At 31.7% G+C, this 16,099-nt stretch overlaps 1 pseudogene; it reads right to left on the minus strand.

Moving 5' to 3' along the window:
- Positions 1 to 500: 500 nt before the first annotated feature.
- On the minus strand, positions 501 to 4,373 carry LOC125832767 (RING-H2 finger protein ATL3-like; annotated as a pseudogene).
- Positions 4,374 to 16,099: the final 11,726 nt, after the last annotated feature.

Here is a 16,099-nt window from a genome sequence, read left to right on the forward strand (position 1 = left end):
TGAACCTCTCATTCATCATTACTGAAAGTATCTGGATCTGTTTCAAAATTGGCAGCTTCATCTGAGGGATAGTAAGGCTCATCGCTAGCTAGCTTGCCTTCTAAGTTGTTTATATTACCACCTGTAAATTCATCATACCCAACATCTGGCCCTTTTTTTTTATGTTCCTAACTTGACATGATCAGGCAATGGAGCTCTTTCTCCCATTTTCCTTCTCTTTCTTTTACTCCTTTCCTCCCTAAAACTTCTTAGCTCATTATCTACATCACTCCCATTAAATCCCCCATCCAATGATTCTCTATCTGAATCTTGTTCATTAGAAGGAGGACAGGGATATGAATTGGATCAGAGGAAGGATGGACAGGGTCAACAGTTGGATTAGTAGAAGGATGGATAGGGGTTGGAGTTTGATGAGTAGGAGGAGCAGTATTTGGAGCAGTGAAATAGTGTACATGGGAATATGTATTTGAATTGGCAGGGACAGAGTTTGAGACATTTTCTTAGGCCTCATGTGTTGGTTCTAATTCAGCATCAAAAGATGCATTAGGCCTACTGTTTTGAGATACTCCCTCACCTACTCCACTTTCCCCATATTCCAATGAAGGTGGGACCAAAACTGGATCAACGACAAAGTGACACACAAAATAGTCCAAAATATCTCCATGACTCAAACACTTAGCAATTAAAGTAGTATCATAGTCAGATTTAATTTTCTAACATAACAGTACTTCTAGGAAGTTTCACATACATCACACATTGTCCAAGTTCATACCCCAACTCTTTCAGACAATCCCTCAATTCAAAATAAGACAACCTATCTATATCAACATCTAAGAACACATAAACTCCTCCACCATGATATGGTTTCCCCTTGTATCCTTTCTTTCCAATCTTCATAACATCACCGTGGTAAAATCTCAAAGGTATCAATTCAAAAGACATTTTAACCTGAAAATAATGTTAACAGTTGACCCTCAACAACAACGACAAAACACATACAACAACAAAATTCATACAACAACAAAGGGGAATCATGTGAATGAAAAACGACATATAGTAAACTTGAAAAAAAAAAGACGAAATAACCCTAAGCTAAAAAGTATGAACTATGAAGTAACCCTAGAGATGTCTTCAGATATGGAGACGACAACACACTATGAACGATGAACACCTCGATTGTAACCACCAAACCCTAGTAACCACCGATTTGCTTCCACCAAACGATGAACGCCTCGATTGTATACACAAATGTTCTTCAAATATGACATTGAAAACTTGATTAGATGATTAAAACTACAAGGATGCTTCAAAAACACTACAGAATCGAAGAAATCTTTAGCTAAAATTAGGATTTACGGACGAAATTTTCGATTAGGTTTTGGTGTTCTTAGAGAAACGAAATGGGTGGGTGAAATAAATGGACTAGGGTAAAATAAAATGAATTTGGGTGAAAAGAAACAGGTTTGGGTAAAAAGAAACGGGTTTGGGTCAAATCAATCAGGTTGGGGTCTTTTACTACGTGGCTTCACTAGGAGGCGAGTGGCTCTCACTCAATGCATAATGTCCTGGGTTGGGTGATGGAAGGGGGAAATAAATACATTTTTATGTACTTAAGGTGTGTAATAGATTGCCCCATTAGTTAAAGTGTGTAAGTGATTTTTGGGTACAAGTTTAGGGGGCAATTTATGCCTTTTCCCATTAATAATTCAAAGAATTTTTATACATGATTAAAAATACTATTGTTCCCTCAAAGCCTTTTCCACATCCTTTCCATCATAGTTGTGGAGGGTATTTTTGTAAGAAAATATTTTTTGAGAAATTATGCAATGCATGCATGTTATTTTTAATACACCAAACCATCTTAGCATAATGAATGCAAACATTTATAATACACCCTACCAAACAACCCCTTGAGTGACCGGTCAAGGGCAACAAATTATGATAAAGACATTGATGATAATTCTGATACTACCAGGACACAAGTAGATTGGTTTGAACAAGTTAATTTTTTTGATTGCTCCTTAATGAGGCAAGACACACCTCCCTACTCTTCTTTTGTATCTTTTGGATATTAATAAATGAGGTAGGTGTCTATGCCTAACCCCTCATCATCCCAGGATAACTGGACGGATGGTTTTATTAAAAAAAAATGATTGGTTTGAACAAGGGGACTGTAACAACAAATATTTTCACAATTTGATCAAAGAGAAAAGAAACAAGTTGAGTCTCCATATAGAATCAAAAACCAAAGGAAAATGGATTCAAGGGGAGGATAACATACAAAAAACAACCATCAAATATTTTGATTAAAAATCTTTAACCAACAACAAGCTAAATTAGACATGAACTTGATTAACTGCCTTATCAATTGTATCACTAAAGAGTAGGGTATGCATTTTCTGATTAAATTGAAAAATCAAACCAAATCGAACCGAATGTTAATTAATTTGAATTGGTTTTTTTTTTATTATTTTGGTTTTTGTTTGGTTTTGAGTTAAGAATTCAATTACTCTTTTTTGTTTGATTCAGATTTAGAAAAACAAAATTGATAAACCGAAAAAAACAAATTATTTATTTAGTTATATATTATCTCAAAAGTTATTTAGTATCCAACCTCATAACTGAAAATCAAAGTGATTTAATTTTGTGAAAGGAATGTCTATGGGAAAAACTTACCCACACCTGGTATACACCCACCAAATTGAATATCATCCTACTAGAAAGTACTGTTAATGTCATATTGAAGTGAACATATGGGAGAAGAGGTCTGAAAACACTCTATGGGCAGTAATTTTTCCAATAAGAGAGTGTGACAAATCATCACTGACTCCCTACCCTAGAATGAACTTTATAAACCATGTGTGACATAGCAAAGTTTCATTTAATATATCATTCCTCTCTTGGAGATTGTTGAAAAGGAAATTACCTTCTAATGAAATCTAACTAAATTTGGTAAACAAGTGTTAGTAAATGTTATAGTAACGCTTGTCGTGAATCTTTAGAGCATCTATTTGTATAGGCAATTGTGGAGCTTCTTTGGATCACTACTACTAGGAAATGGGAATCAATGCTCCTATGTTAAATACCATATGCACTTTGTAGAATTAGTGGAGGATTAAACCTCTCAATGGGATATACAAAACATAGCTCTTATCATGGTCAACTTGGAGATGTGGAAAAACAAAGAAAAATTGGGGAAAATATGCAACATCAATATTTTTGAAATTTAAATAGAGCAATTGATAATTCAATTTGTCAATGCACTCGCCACAATCAATATATATAGGTAAAAGCTTCCTTACTTATACTAGTAAGTCTAACATATTGGTGTCAACTTTCTAATCAGGCTCTAGGGAAATCTTAATAGTTCAGTTCTATTAAACTAGAACAAACCCAAAACAAATAAGTAAAAATCAAACTGTTTGTTGTCAATGACTATATCTTGAGCTAGGTCATCTCCATTAGCTTCGTCATCCTAATTAAAATTGCACAATATTTTGTTCAAACAACTTTTTTTATTTCCGAAAACGAATAAGGAAAATAACTAAATTAATTGTTATTAATGACCATAGCTTGAGTTTCGGATTCATCGTCATCTCCGCCATCTCCATCTTGAGCTTCGGATACATTGCCATGTCTAGCTTCAAATTCATTGCCATCTCCATTTTCGGATACATTAATTTCCAGCTTGAGATTCATCGCCATTTCCAGCTTCGGATTCATCGCCATTTCCAGCTTCGGATACATCTTCGTATACAACGCAATCTCCAACCTCTAACAACATCTCATCGGAACGCCTATGCACTTCTGTTATCGACACTGTTAAGTGTGTAGTCTCTGGTATAATGATAACATGAAAAATAAACTTCACTCCATCTTCCTCCATATGACTTCCACCATCATCACCCTTCATCTCCACCACTTTCTTCATCTTTCTTCTCACATTGTTCGTCCACTGGCATCTTATACCTATAGATCGGACACGATCCATTTATCCCCAACCACTTGTCAATACAAATCGAATGAAAATGATGTTTACAAGGCATCTCCTTAGCTTCCTCGCTAATTTCAAAACCCGACAAACATATAGAACAATCAATCCCTTCACCTAAAACCTTAACCATCGGTATCGCTTCAATGGAAAATCTTGATGCAGGTACAACCTCTTCCAAAATAGGTTCTACATTAATAGGACGAACTTGGATGAAGGAGATTGAGTTGTTTATTGCATTCACCAGTACCACAACAGTATGTACAAATTCATGTCGTGAATTAGAGATGGCGAATCGGAAAATATAAGGAAGATTCATTGCTCTGGCTTCAGTTGGGGTTAGCCCTTCGACAGATGGAAATAACTCCGATGTCACCTCCATATTCGTACCTATAGTTTACTGAAAGTTGACGAGAGAGAGGAAATTTTTTTGTAGAAGGATGGTGTTTAATTTATAGGTTGTATTGTTAGCTTTGTGAGGAAGTTTCCAGAGCTTGGGACTAGGGCCCACATTGAGGCTTGATTTGGTCGTATTTACAGTGTAGGTTCATTTAAGGGGTAAATGCGTAAAAAACTCGTGAATCTCTTGTTTTATAGTAGGTTGTTTTGTTAGTTGTATGGGGATGGTTCCACATTCAAGCTCGATTAGTTTGTATTTACATGTCGGTTCATTTAAGGGGAAAATGAGTAAAAGTTTCACGAGGCACGTGTTTTATAGGTTGTATTGTTAGTTGTGTGTGGCCGATTCTACAGCTTGGACGTGGCTTGCATTGAGGCTAGATTAGTTCGTATTTGCATCACATAAGTCAATTTTAGGGGTAAATGTGTAAAAGTTTCACAAGGCACCTATTTTGTAGGTTGTATTGTTACCTGTGTACGGAAAGTTCTAGAATTTGGACCAAGCCCCACATAGAGGCTCTATTAGTTGGTATTTGTATTGTGTTGATCAAAATTAAGGGGCTAATATGTAGAAGTTTCACGAGGCACCTGCTTTGTAGGTTGTATTGTTACCTGTGTGCAGAAAGTTCTAGAACTTGGACCAAGCCCAACATTGAGGCTTAATTAGTTCGTATTTGTATTGTGTAGGTCAATTTAAGAGGCAAATATATATATATATATATATATAAAAGTTTCACAAGGCAGCTATTTTGAAATTGTCATTTAAGTTGTATCCAATTTTAGAATTGTTTAACGGGCACCCTCTTTTAACAAGCTTCAGAAAAAACTACTCCTTTAGCAACACCACCATTGCAACCACCCGTCGTCATATATGTTTGAATTAGGTCAACTGACAAAAAATAATCATTTATAGATAATCCATAAACGTAAAGTTAATACTTTTATCTAAATTCAGATACCCAAACAAAATATTATGTGCACTATTTAGATTTGGTAAAAAAATTTACAGAATTAGAAAATCAATCTACTTAATTAAAATTTGCACAAAACTTTTAGCGCTTTTTTTTTTTTTTTTGCTTCAATTGGCTTATTGAATTTCGATCACATGTGTATGAATTTGGGGCAAATACATGCCCTGACCTTATGCCAAAATATCTAAATTTGGCTTTCATTCAAGGGACATACTTCAGTAAAAATGTCTGGAACTAATCTTTACAAGCCATTATATATGTGAAGTCTTGCTAAGGTAATAACCTCAATCAAACATATTCGAAGTTTGATCTTCTCAGGTCCATAATTTAGTAAAAAAATCTCCACTGACCTCGTCAAGGACACAGCTTCGGTCAAAAATATCTAAAGTTAAGAATCACCCCATAACTCTAGAAAAGATCTCAAATTGGACTTGACAACTCATACCAAATTAAACTTCAGGAAAAAATGCTCAATGCTTGTCCTTCACAAGATCATAATTTAGACAAAAATATCTAAATTCATATGCGATCTTTTCAACCTAAATCACGTACGAGTGATGTTGGGTCTAAAGCGAACAAAGTTGCAAAACAATAAACCAACATTGAGTATAAATTAAATTGGGGGGCTAAGAATAGGTATTTTTCACTCACAGTATGTATGTTGTCAATTAGACAAGATTACTAAGTGATAAGATTAGGAAGGAAGATATTTGGGATAAGATGTGTGTGGCCTCTGTGGTGGATAAGATGAGGAGAGCGAGGCTTAGATGGTTCTTGTATATAAAGGCTTAAATGCAAGAGGTTAATTGTAGTGGATTTTATAAGATATAGGGATAGGCCGAAGAAGTATTGAGAAGACTTGAAACACTCATAGCTTACCGCGGACATAACTCTAGATAGGAGGATATGGAGGTCGAGAATTAGAGTAGAAGGTTAGTAGGTATGTAGTCTCACACTATAGTTTCTCTTATCAGTGATATAATTTTTTTTTTCCAACTTTCTTGTACTTTGATTCTATTATTACCAATTGTTTTCTTTGCTTGATTAGGGTAGCTCTTTCTACATTCTTTGGGAAATGCACACCCGTTTTACCCATTTTGAAATGAGATGGAGAACTCTTTTGTTCTTTAGAATTGTCTGGTTTTGGTTTTTGTAATGGTATTGTTTGGTTGATATCAAACTGTAAGATCTTTATTCTTTCTTCTAGTAAGGGGACATGTTGGGTCAATCTTTCCTTTTCTTTTTCAAGTCTGTCAATATTTTGATTTTGTCTTCTAAAACCTTCTGTCATCGAAGAACAATTATCAAAAAATATGATTTTGTCCGTGTCTTTCTTGATATTCTATTGTATAAAGGGACTTGTGGTTTGTCTTAATGCTGGACTTATGAAGTAATTTGGCCCCAAAGTTCCTCTTGCATAGTCTAAGGCTTCGTTTAAATCATCGAACCCTTTGAAGAGGGGGGTTGGGAAATATTTTATCGAGTCTATTACCTCAGTCCATGTCGAAAAAATACCTTCTAATCTTCCTTGAACCACCACATCGAATTTGAACTTTTTATTCTCAGTTTTTCGGTAAAATAATGGCATAGTGAATTTAGTACGGAAATGAAATAGTTATTGTCTCGTGGTATTTTATTGCAAGCTATCCATAGGTTATCTATTAAATATCTTTGAGGTCTATCTATTTTTGTTTCTGGTTTTACTCGAAAACTTAGGTTAGATGGGGGATAGAATATCAAATTTTGTTTTCCAAAATATAATCTTTCTATGCTTGGGGTATTTAGTCTTGCTTCTTCCAATTTTGTCTGTGGCTTAAACAAAGTGTTTCTCAACAGAGTCTGTAAATATAAGTCTTTGTCCTTTGGGTTGTAGCACTGCTTGAGCTTGAAGCTCTTGCTTTGTCTTTTCCTGTATTCATGCTGAAACCAAATAGTTAGTTTTTATAAGCCTGCTAAGTTGATCTGCTAAAGAATTATCCTTTCCTTTTATATGTTCTAGAGTAATATTATTTATTGAAGTAGCGTCTAGAAAGTTTAACCATCATCTCTTACTACTACTTTTCCCATTTACTTTTTGGTGAAACTTTACAATGGCCTCGCAAACAGTTCGTACTAGGATTTCTTTTTTATTTATAATGTATATTTTAAAACTGTTTAGACCGTAAATTATCGCTAGTATCTGCGTCTATACTGCTCATATTTCCATTTTCTTTGTATTTTCCGCTTTGATAAGCGCAGATTTTTTCATCTTTTTTGTCTTCATATTTATTTTTCTTTGTTTTTAATACCGCTCCCCATCCTTTTAAACTTCCATATGTTTCTACTATTGGATAGTCTGTTTCTGATGGGAGAGATAGATCTGGTATGTTTTTAACCATTTGTTTTAATTTTTGAACTAATCTTATATCTTCAGTATTGAAAGTCTTTTGTCCATGCGCTATTTTTTACTATAGAGGTCATGCTATCTTTCCTAGGTCTTTTATGAAGTTTCTTGCATAATTTAAGATTCCTAGAAATTTTTGTAATTCTTTAGTGTTGTCTAATTTATCTGGCATATCTAAGACTTTTTGGCTATATGAGGTTGTAATTTTATTTTTCCATTTCCAATTTCTAGCCCTAAAAATTTTATGAGGCTTTTCCATAACTCCAACTTTTTCTTACTAATGATTATTCCATTGTCTACTAATAGTTTAAATACTGTTTGTAAATGTCCTAAGTGTTCATTAATAGTATGACTAAATACTAAGATATCATCTACGTATACTAGAGTAAAATTTTTATATTCCCTAAAAATATTATCCATTTTTCTCTGGAAAATTGGAGGGGCTATTTTTAATCCAAATGGCATCACTAACAATTCGAAGTGTCCTTCTGGGCAAGTAAGCAGTCCATTCTATGTTGTCTTCATGCATTTTAACTTGCCAATATTCAAATTTACAATCAAACTTGCTAAAAAAAATTATTCCTTGTATTCGATTTATTAGTTTTGATTTATCTGGTAGCTTATAGCCATCCATTCTAGTATTGTCATTAAGTCTCTTATAATTTATTACCATTCTAGCCTTTCCTCTGACTATTTCGCTATGATTTCTTACCATAAATGTTGCTGACCTATGTCTTGAAGTTGATCTTCTTATTACTCCTAATTTTAATAATTCTTTTATCTGGTCTTCGAACTCTTTCAGGTCTGCATTCGTTGATTCTATCGAGGCCGTTTTAACAGTGTATTCTGGGTTAATGATGTCAAGTTTGCAAGTTATATGATTAGCTTCCCAGTGCTTCAGGGGTCTGTCTCCAATTATTTCTAACTTATCTAGAATGAAAATTACTTTATCTAGATCTTTCTGATTTTTTGTTACTCATATATGTTGTAAACCTCTTTTGAAATTGTAAAGTTCTGTATTTATTTCTATTAAATTATATCTTTTTTCTATATGTGCATCTAAAAGGCTCATCTCTAATAATTCGATTTCTTCAATTTTTTCTTTCTCATCTATAATATGTATCTTAATACAAGTGTATTCTTCTCCTTTAGTGCATTTCGAGGAATTTGTGTTAGGCTTATTTTCAAGATACCTAGATCTTGTTGGAATGGATTCCGTTGGTATTGCGGTCTGAGTAGTATTTTTAGAGAAGATTACTCCATCTCTAGTAAGGAGACAATCCATTGTTATGTAACAAGAAGTCTAATTCTAAGACAAAGTCTACTCTAATATTTAAATCTCTAACCCATATATATCTTTTCCAACTTATACGTGAGTTATAAAAGTCTGCACATGTGTTTAAAAAATTTATTTGTGCATTATTAGCATAATGCTTATATACATTTGAGGATCCATCCATTTGCATGGCGCTTTGTGGTTCTGAAAATTCTTTTATTACATCTAGATGCAGGATACTTCTATTTATTATACTTTTTGTGCATCCTGAGTCTACTAAGGCTAGGGTTTCTATTTCACAATCCTGAATCCTTATTCTAATTAAGATTTTTATGGTATTAATTTTCTTGTCTTCGTTACATATTAATCCTTCAAAAGACTTGTAGTCTTCTTTTTCATTTAGAAGTTCTATTTCTGATTCTGATGTTTTATGATTAATTTGGCTGGTGTCTTCCATGGTTTCTTCTTCCATGGTGTCTTCCAGGCCTTTTCCTATTGCTACATTTCCCCCTTTTTCTAGTTTACTCATTCTTTCTTCTAAATTATCTATTCTATCTTCTAATAATTTTAATGTTTTTTCTTTTGTGATTACTATCTCATCTATGATCTTAATATTGAATATTTTGTCAATGCACCGAATGCAACCTTCTACACAGCAATTTACGCAATTGGCTCTTTTGTCTTTACTTGGCTATCCTGTGCAATTAAAGTATCGTTGACTATCTAATCCTTTCCCTTTGCAAAGTTGATGATCACATTGTATATTAACAAAGGTATAATCTTTTATGTTTAAGTCTATCTTTTTTAATCCTATTTCGTTTATTAAAGTTTCTTCTTCTGAATCAGATAAGATCTTGTCTTCCTCCTTCTACGGCATCTATGCTTATTACCGAATATATACTCTCGTTATCTGACTTATATTCATCTACATTTATCAGGGTCTCTTGGAAGTCTTCTATAAGCTGGGCATTTCGTGTTCTACTGTTATTTCTACCTGGACAAGTACTAGCTAGATGTTCTTCCCTTCCTCATGTAAAACAAGCTAGTCTATTTTTGTAAATTCTATTATTATTATTTTTTCTTACATGTCTATCTTTATTTAGGTAAGGCTTTCTTGCCGTTGATTTCCTTAGATAGTACTTTTTCCTAGGTTTGTATTCTTAGGTATTTTGATATGTTTTTCTGTAATTTCTCTGTGGTTTACTTTGATCATAACTTTGTGTTGTATATATATTCTTACAAAAATCAGTCTCATTCTGTTTTAATTATTTTTGTAATTGTATATTCGTACATTTCTCCTGTAGTATTTCCATAACATGCTGTATTTTATGTCCTATGAACCAGTTTGCATTTGGATTTTGCATTAGACCTTCTCTTTTATTCCATCTTTCTTCTATATCTCTTCCTAAGGCTCCAGAGAGTTTATTGAAAAGCTTTTTTCCTAAACTCTGATCAAATGCATTTCCACTTATGGCATAATAGTAAAAGTAGTCTTTTAAGAAATTTTTTATATGGCTCCAATTAGTTATGCTAAGCTGTTCTAATTTTATTAGCGCATTCTTTTGCAATACTACCAATCCACTATTTGGGTCTGCTCCCGTTATTAAGCTATGTATTTTATTTGTAAAATTATACGTGTTTGGTCTCATGTTTACTAGTTCTTGGAATTATTGAGGGTAAGCTACTTTGTATGCTTCCCACACTTCTTTAATTGATTCTCCTAGAAAGGTCTCCATGTATCTATACATAGTTTACGCATCGGTTTCACTATAATGGTGTATATAGTATGCTACTACTATTCCTTTCCATACATCGTTCCATAATTGAGGGTCATGAGCTGCTATATTTAGTATTTTTCCTCTATCTCCTCCATCTTGGAGTTTGATAGGAGCTTCTATTGGCATTCTTATTCCTATGGGTCTAAATATTTCTGGTTCTGTGGCCGGGTCTTGTCTGAAGACGCGATGTCGTGGTAAATTACCTATAGTATATTCTACTGGTGGTACCAGGGTTGTCTTTTGAAAGGGGCTTGAACTTGTAGAAGCGGTTTCCATTAATTCTTTTAAACTACGTGTTGTTTCATCATCGCTTTCTTCTTGTGCATCTTCTTTTTGTCTATACCCAAAATTGTCTGTTCGAAATTTGCATTCTCTAAAGTGTTGTTCTACTATAGAAAATTATATTCCTCCTAATTTACAACCTTTACATTTAAATAATGTTGTTTTATCTGATTCATGTATTTCTTTGGCCTTTGCTATTGATATATCTACTTCATATTCTTCTTCTTTTATAATGTGAATGTTCATTCCTTTCATATTTATGGTTGTTTCGTTGTCGTCTAAATCTTCATCTATTTCTTTTTGGTCTGTATATTTGTAGTCAGTGAACCTGATTGAGGTTTTTCCTTTATTATTAGTATATGTAAGGTGGTCATTGGGTCTTAATACTTCTTTTTACATAATTTTTCTAAATTTCATTCTCTACCTGCATATTCTTCTGAGTCTATTTTTAAAGGTTTCATTAATTCTATCCCTTTATTTCCCATTAATCCTACTGCATCATCTATTTTAATTTTGAACCTTGAATTGCTATTAGTGGCTAATTATTTCCGCAGTTCATTTCTTCGTAACCTTTAGTCTGAATCCCTATTTTTATATATTTACCAAATTCATTTGAATTTATCATGAAGTTTGGACTACAGTAAAAAATTCCTCCATTGTTGGTCATATCTACTTCTGTTAAACCTATTATGGACCTTTTTGATTCTGACCATCTATTGTCGTATAGAGTAATTAATACTTTAGTACCTAAATTTTTCCTAGTTAATCCCTTAAGTCCTATTACTACCAATCCCATATGCATGAGATTCATTCGTCTTTTTTGTATTTCTTTCATAGATTCTTTGCTACTTAAACATATATTTTCACTATTGTTTTCTGATACACACAATTGTTCTTCCCTATAATGTCTGTATAACTGTGTTGTTGAAGAAAATAGTCATGTATTATACAGTACTTGTGGATTTAGTAGTCTTCATCTATTTTGTTGGAAAATTTCTATCTTTGTCTACGTCTATTATTTCATCTAATTGATGACTACTACTGGGTTTGGATGAATTCATTATTCTAGCTAACATATTGTTTCCTAATTTATCTTGAGAGAAACTGGCCCTTTGTCTTTCTTGGGAACTTCTATTCCTGTTTGAGAAAATGTCCATGATTTATCCTTTTTTGTTATTCTTGGTTTATCTTTTTGTGGAGTTATTTCCATCTTTTAATTTAATTAGTTCTTTTCTAATTTCTCTACTTTCTAATTTAATTATCTTCTAGAATTAACCATTATATCCAACAAATTAGATCAGAACGATACAATAGGAAAGGTAAAACCTTGTACTTAGCATATATATATATATATATATATATATATATATATATATATATATATATATATATATAATGACGCATGATCTATTCGAAATAGCACAATTTTATCTTTCATTTTATTATTTTTGACAAGAAAAATATCGTTGTCTTTAGCCAACTGGTTAAGAAAATGCAACAAAAAACAATGATCTATTTGAAAGAGTTTAGAAATAAAACTATAGTAATTTTAAAAAGTTGTACTGGGATACATGTGCAACGAACGTATTCAGAAATTAGTCTTGAAAATTATGATATTCATTTATATGTAAAAGTAATTTGATTTGATAAAAATATTAATTTTATCATCAATACCATGATATCGCCATATAGGGATGTACAAAATCGAACCGAAAAACGAACCAAACCGCAAATCGAGTCAAACCGGAAAAAAAACCCGACTATATTTGGGTTGGTTTGGTTTTAACTAAAAAAAACCAACGTGAGACGAAACTAACCCGACATTATATATGTAATTTTAAAATTTCATTTTATACATAAAAATATTTACTTTGATATAATTTTAAAATATTTCTTATACTATTTCATAGTTTTTATCTTTTAATATATTATTTCAAGTTTAAAACTTAGAATTCGGAATGGTCCAATAAAGATTATAGTTCATAGATGTTGATAATTATAATAAAACTCAAATCAAAATCAAATTAATACTAAGACAAAAAGAAAATCAATTCAACACTAAGAATGACAATAATATTGAATATTTGTTCTTTAGTTTTACATTGGTTTAAACAATTAAAATACATAATCTAATTTTAATTTTTCTTAAATATTTAGTAATGTAACTAATACTTATTAAACTTATTTTAGCATGATTTAGTACTTTTAAATTATGATCATTTTCATTATGACTTTGCAATATATGATGATTTCATTATTATTTTTTATTGAATATTTTAGTGTCATCAGTACTCATCTCATATTTTGTGTTATTTTCTTAAGAAGCACCTTAGATAATTGTATTTTGGTTGAACTAAAGAAATATTTGGAGTACAAGTTAATTATATGTTTGTATGCAAACTTTACTGAAAAAATCCATAAATCTGAAGAAAAAATTCGAGGTTTATTAGTTTGGTTTGATTTATAAATTTAAAAATTTGACACAATGATTTGGTTTAGTATTTGAAAAACCCAAACCAACCCGAGGTTGAAAAACCCGAAAAAATCTGAATTTTATTAGTTTGGTTTGGTTTATAAATTTAAATTTTTTACACAAATGGTTTGGTTTGATATTTGAAAAACCCGAACCAACCCAATTATGTACACCCCTATCGCCATTCAAGTATAATGCTTTGTTTATATTATAATTTTAAAAATATGTATGTAAAATTTCGTACCCAATCAAATAGCATTATATAAAATGAAATAGAAAGTATTATTTGAGACAATATCAAATATGTGGAACAATAGTTTTGAACGCAAATTTAAAGGGGGGAATATAATTCTCATGAAAGGTAAAATATTCATTTGACCGCATGTTTATTTACTTTGATGCCCACTTAAAATAATTACTTGAAATGTCCATAACACCCTTTTTCAATCAGACGACGACATCGTGATGTGTGCTCTAATGTTGGTGAAGTCACGGAGAGCATGCATGTAATAAGTGTTCCTTCCATTTTCGCAAAATATTCATCTTGACCATGTTTATCTACTTTGAAAATGCACACTCAATATAATTACTTGAAATGTCCATAACACCCTTTTTCTATCTGAGGTCATCATGATATCATAGTGACATGTGCTCTAATTTGTTTGTGAAGTCACATGGAGCGTGAGTATGTTTATTCACTTTGATACATCCAAAATAATTACTTGAAGTGAAAAGGAATAAATTTTCTTTGAACTTGTTTTAAAAAGTCAGTTACAGGCTTAAACTATCATAACGATCTATTACACACTCAATTTTGTTTAAAGTGATATTAATTCCACCTTCGGTAAAGACAATCTTAGTTTTTTGTGTGAAAAAGTGTTATACACACATTTTGACACGCAAATAATATTATTTTAGTTTATTTAAACCTTTTTTTCTTAATATATTCTTAGACTTTTGCAAAAAAGTAGAAACCTATGTATTCTTCCTCTTCTCGCCATACATTAATATTTCTTTCTTCTTTATTCTTCATTATTCATAAATTAAAGGGAAAACAAGAAATTTGAAAAGAGAACAAGAGACAATAAGAAGATTATGAAGTTTAGTGATGTTAACGGCGGTATTAGGTGGTGGGGAACAATATTGTTGCCGGTAAAACAAATAAAAACTTTTAGATTTGTAAAAGTTCTTTTGAAATCTTGATAATTATGGATGAAAATAAAGCATTTCATTGGTATTTTTTGTGTGTAAAATCAAATATACTACTGATGGCTTGAGACAAAAATAACATTGTGATGGTTGTAGGTGGTGCTCCGGCGAGAATAAAGAAGAGAAAGATAGGAAATTATTTTCTTCGATGGATTTTTGAAAAATTTAGACAATGTAATCATGAATTTTATGCATAAATGTCATAAGATTTTCAATAGAAGTCATTATCTTTCTCATATTTTTTCCCGGTGAATCCTCCGGCGAGTTTGAGTAAAAATCATGAACTTTAAGTTAAAATTATTAACTTTCTAGTGGAAATTAACATCTTCCCCACTATTTTTTTAATTTCTTTTTAAGGTAGAGTGATGGATATGCTTCTATGAGGATAAATTGAAGAAATCATCAATGATGACAAAAAATTGTTGAAGAAGAAGAACTCCAAAAAAAAATTAAAAATGTAAAAGCTTTAAAAAAATTGGGGTCACAAATAAAAAGAAAAAATTTTAAAAAAAATTACATAATTAATGTATTAGAAATTATAATTTAATTATATAATGACCAATAAAATAGTGTTACGTGTTAAATTTGTCATTTTACCATAAATTTTCTTTTTCTCATGTACCCTTAAGGAAGGTGAAGACACTCTCTCTGCCATGACACCTTCTAAGAGGGTATTAATATCACTTTGAATAAAATATGGTGTGTAATAGGTCACCACAATAGTTTAAGCATGTAACTGACTTTTCAGGACAGGTTCAGAGGGAAATTTATGCATTTTCCCTTGAAAATTTTAAATTATCTTGATCTGATTTAAATTATTTTGAGCCAATTCATTTAATTTTGGATCGATTAAGCAGGTTTATATTTGGATTTATTTTGATAGTTCTACTTAAAATACCATGACACTCTTTTTGTAGCTGACGTCATTCTGACCTCACCAAAGCACATGTGCCATGATTTTTTAGTGAAGTCACGTGGAGAGTATAGGTAACTAAGGAAAATAGCAAATCATTTTGTTTTGTTTGTTTTTCTTCTTTTTTTAACTTCATTTGTTTACAAATTATCTTTTTTTCCCTCTTTTTGCTTTCTTGGTGACTCAAATCTACAATTTTAAGACTAGAGTTTGGAGGTGGAGGGTGCTTGTCATCTGAGTATCCCTCTTGTCGTTTTCATATTATCTTATTTTTTATTTTTTTTCATAATCTAATTCTACATACTTTTTATCTTCTTTATTTTGATTATTTTCCTTCATCAATTAAAAAAAATAGATGATACAATAATTATAAATTATTTTTTTCGATATTAAATATTAAAAATCAACTTAGTTTAGCATATGG

Source organism: Solanum verrucosum, unplaced genomic scaffold, assembly GCF_900185275.1.
Source record: "Solanum verrucosum unplaced genomic scaffold, falcon-dt-bn FXZP01000081.1, whole genome shotgun sequence".
Lineage (NCBI taxonomy): Eukaryota > Viridiplantae > Streptophyta > Magnoliopsida > Solanales > Solanaceae > Solanum > Solanum verrucosum.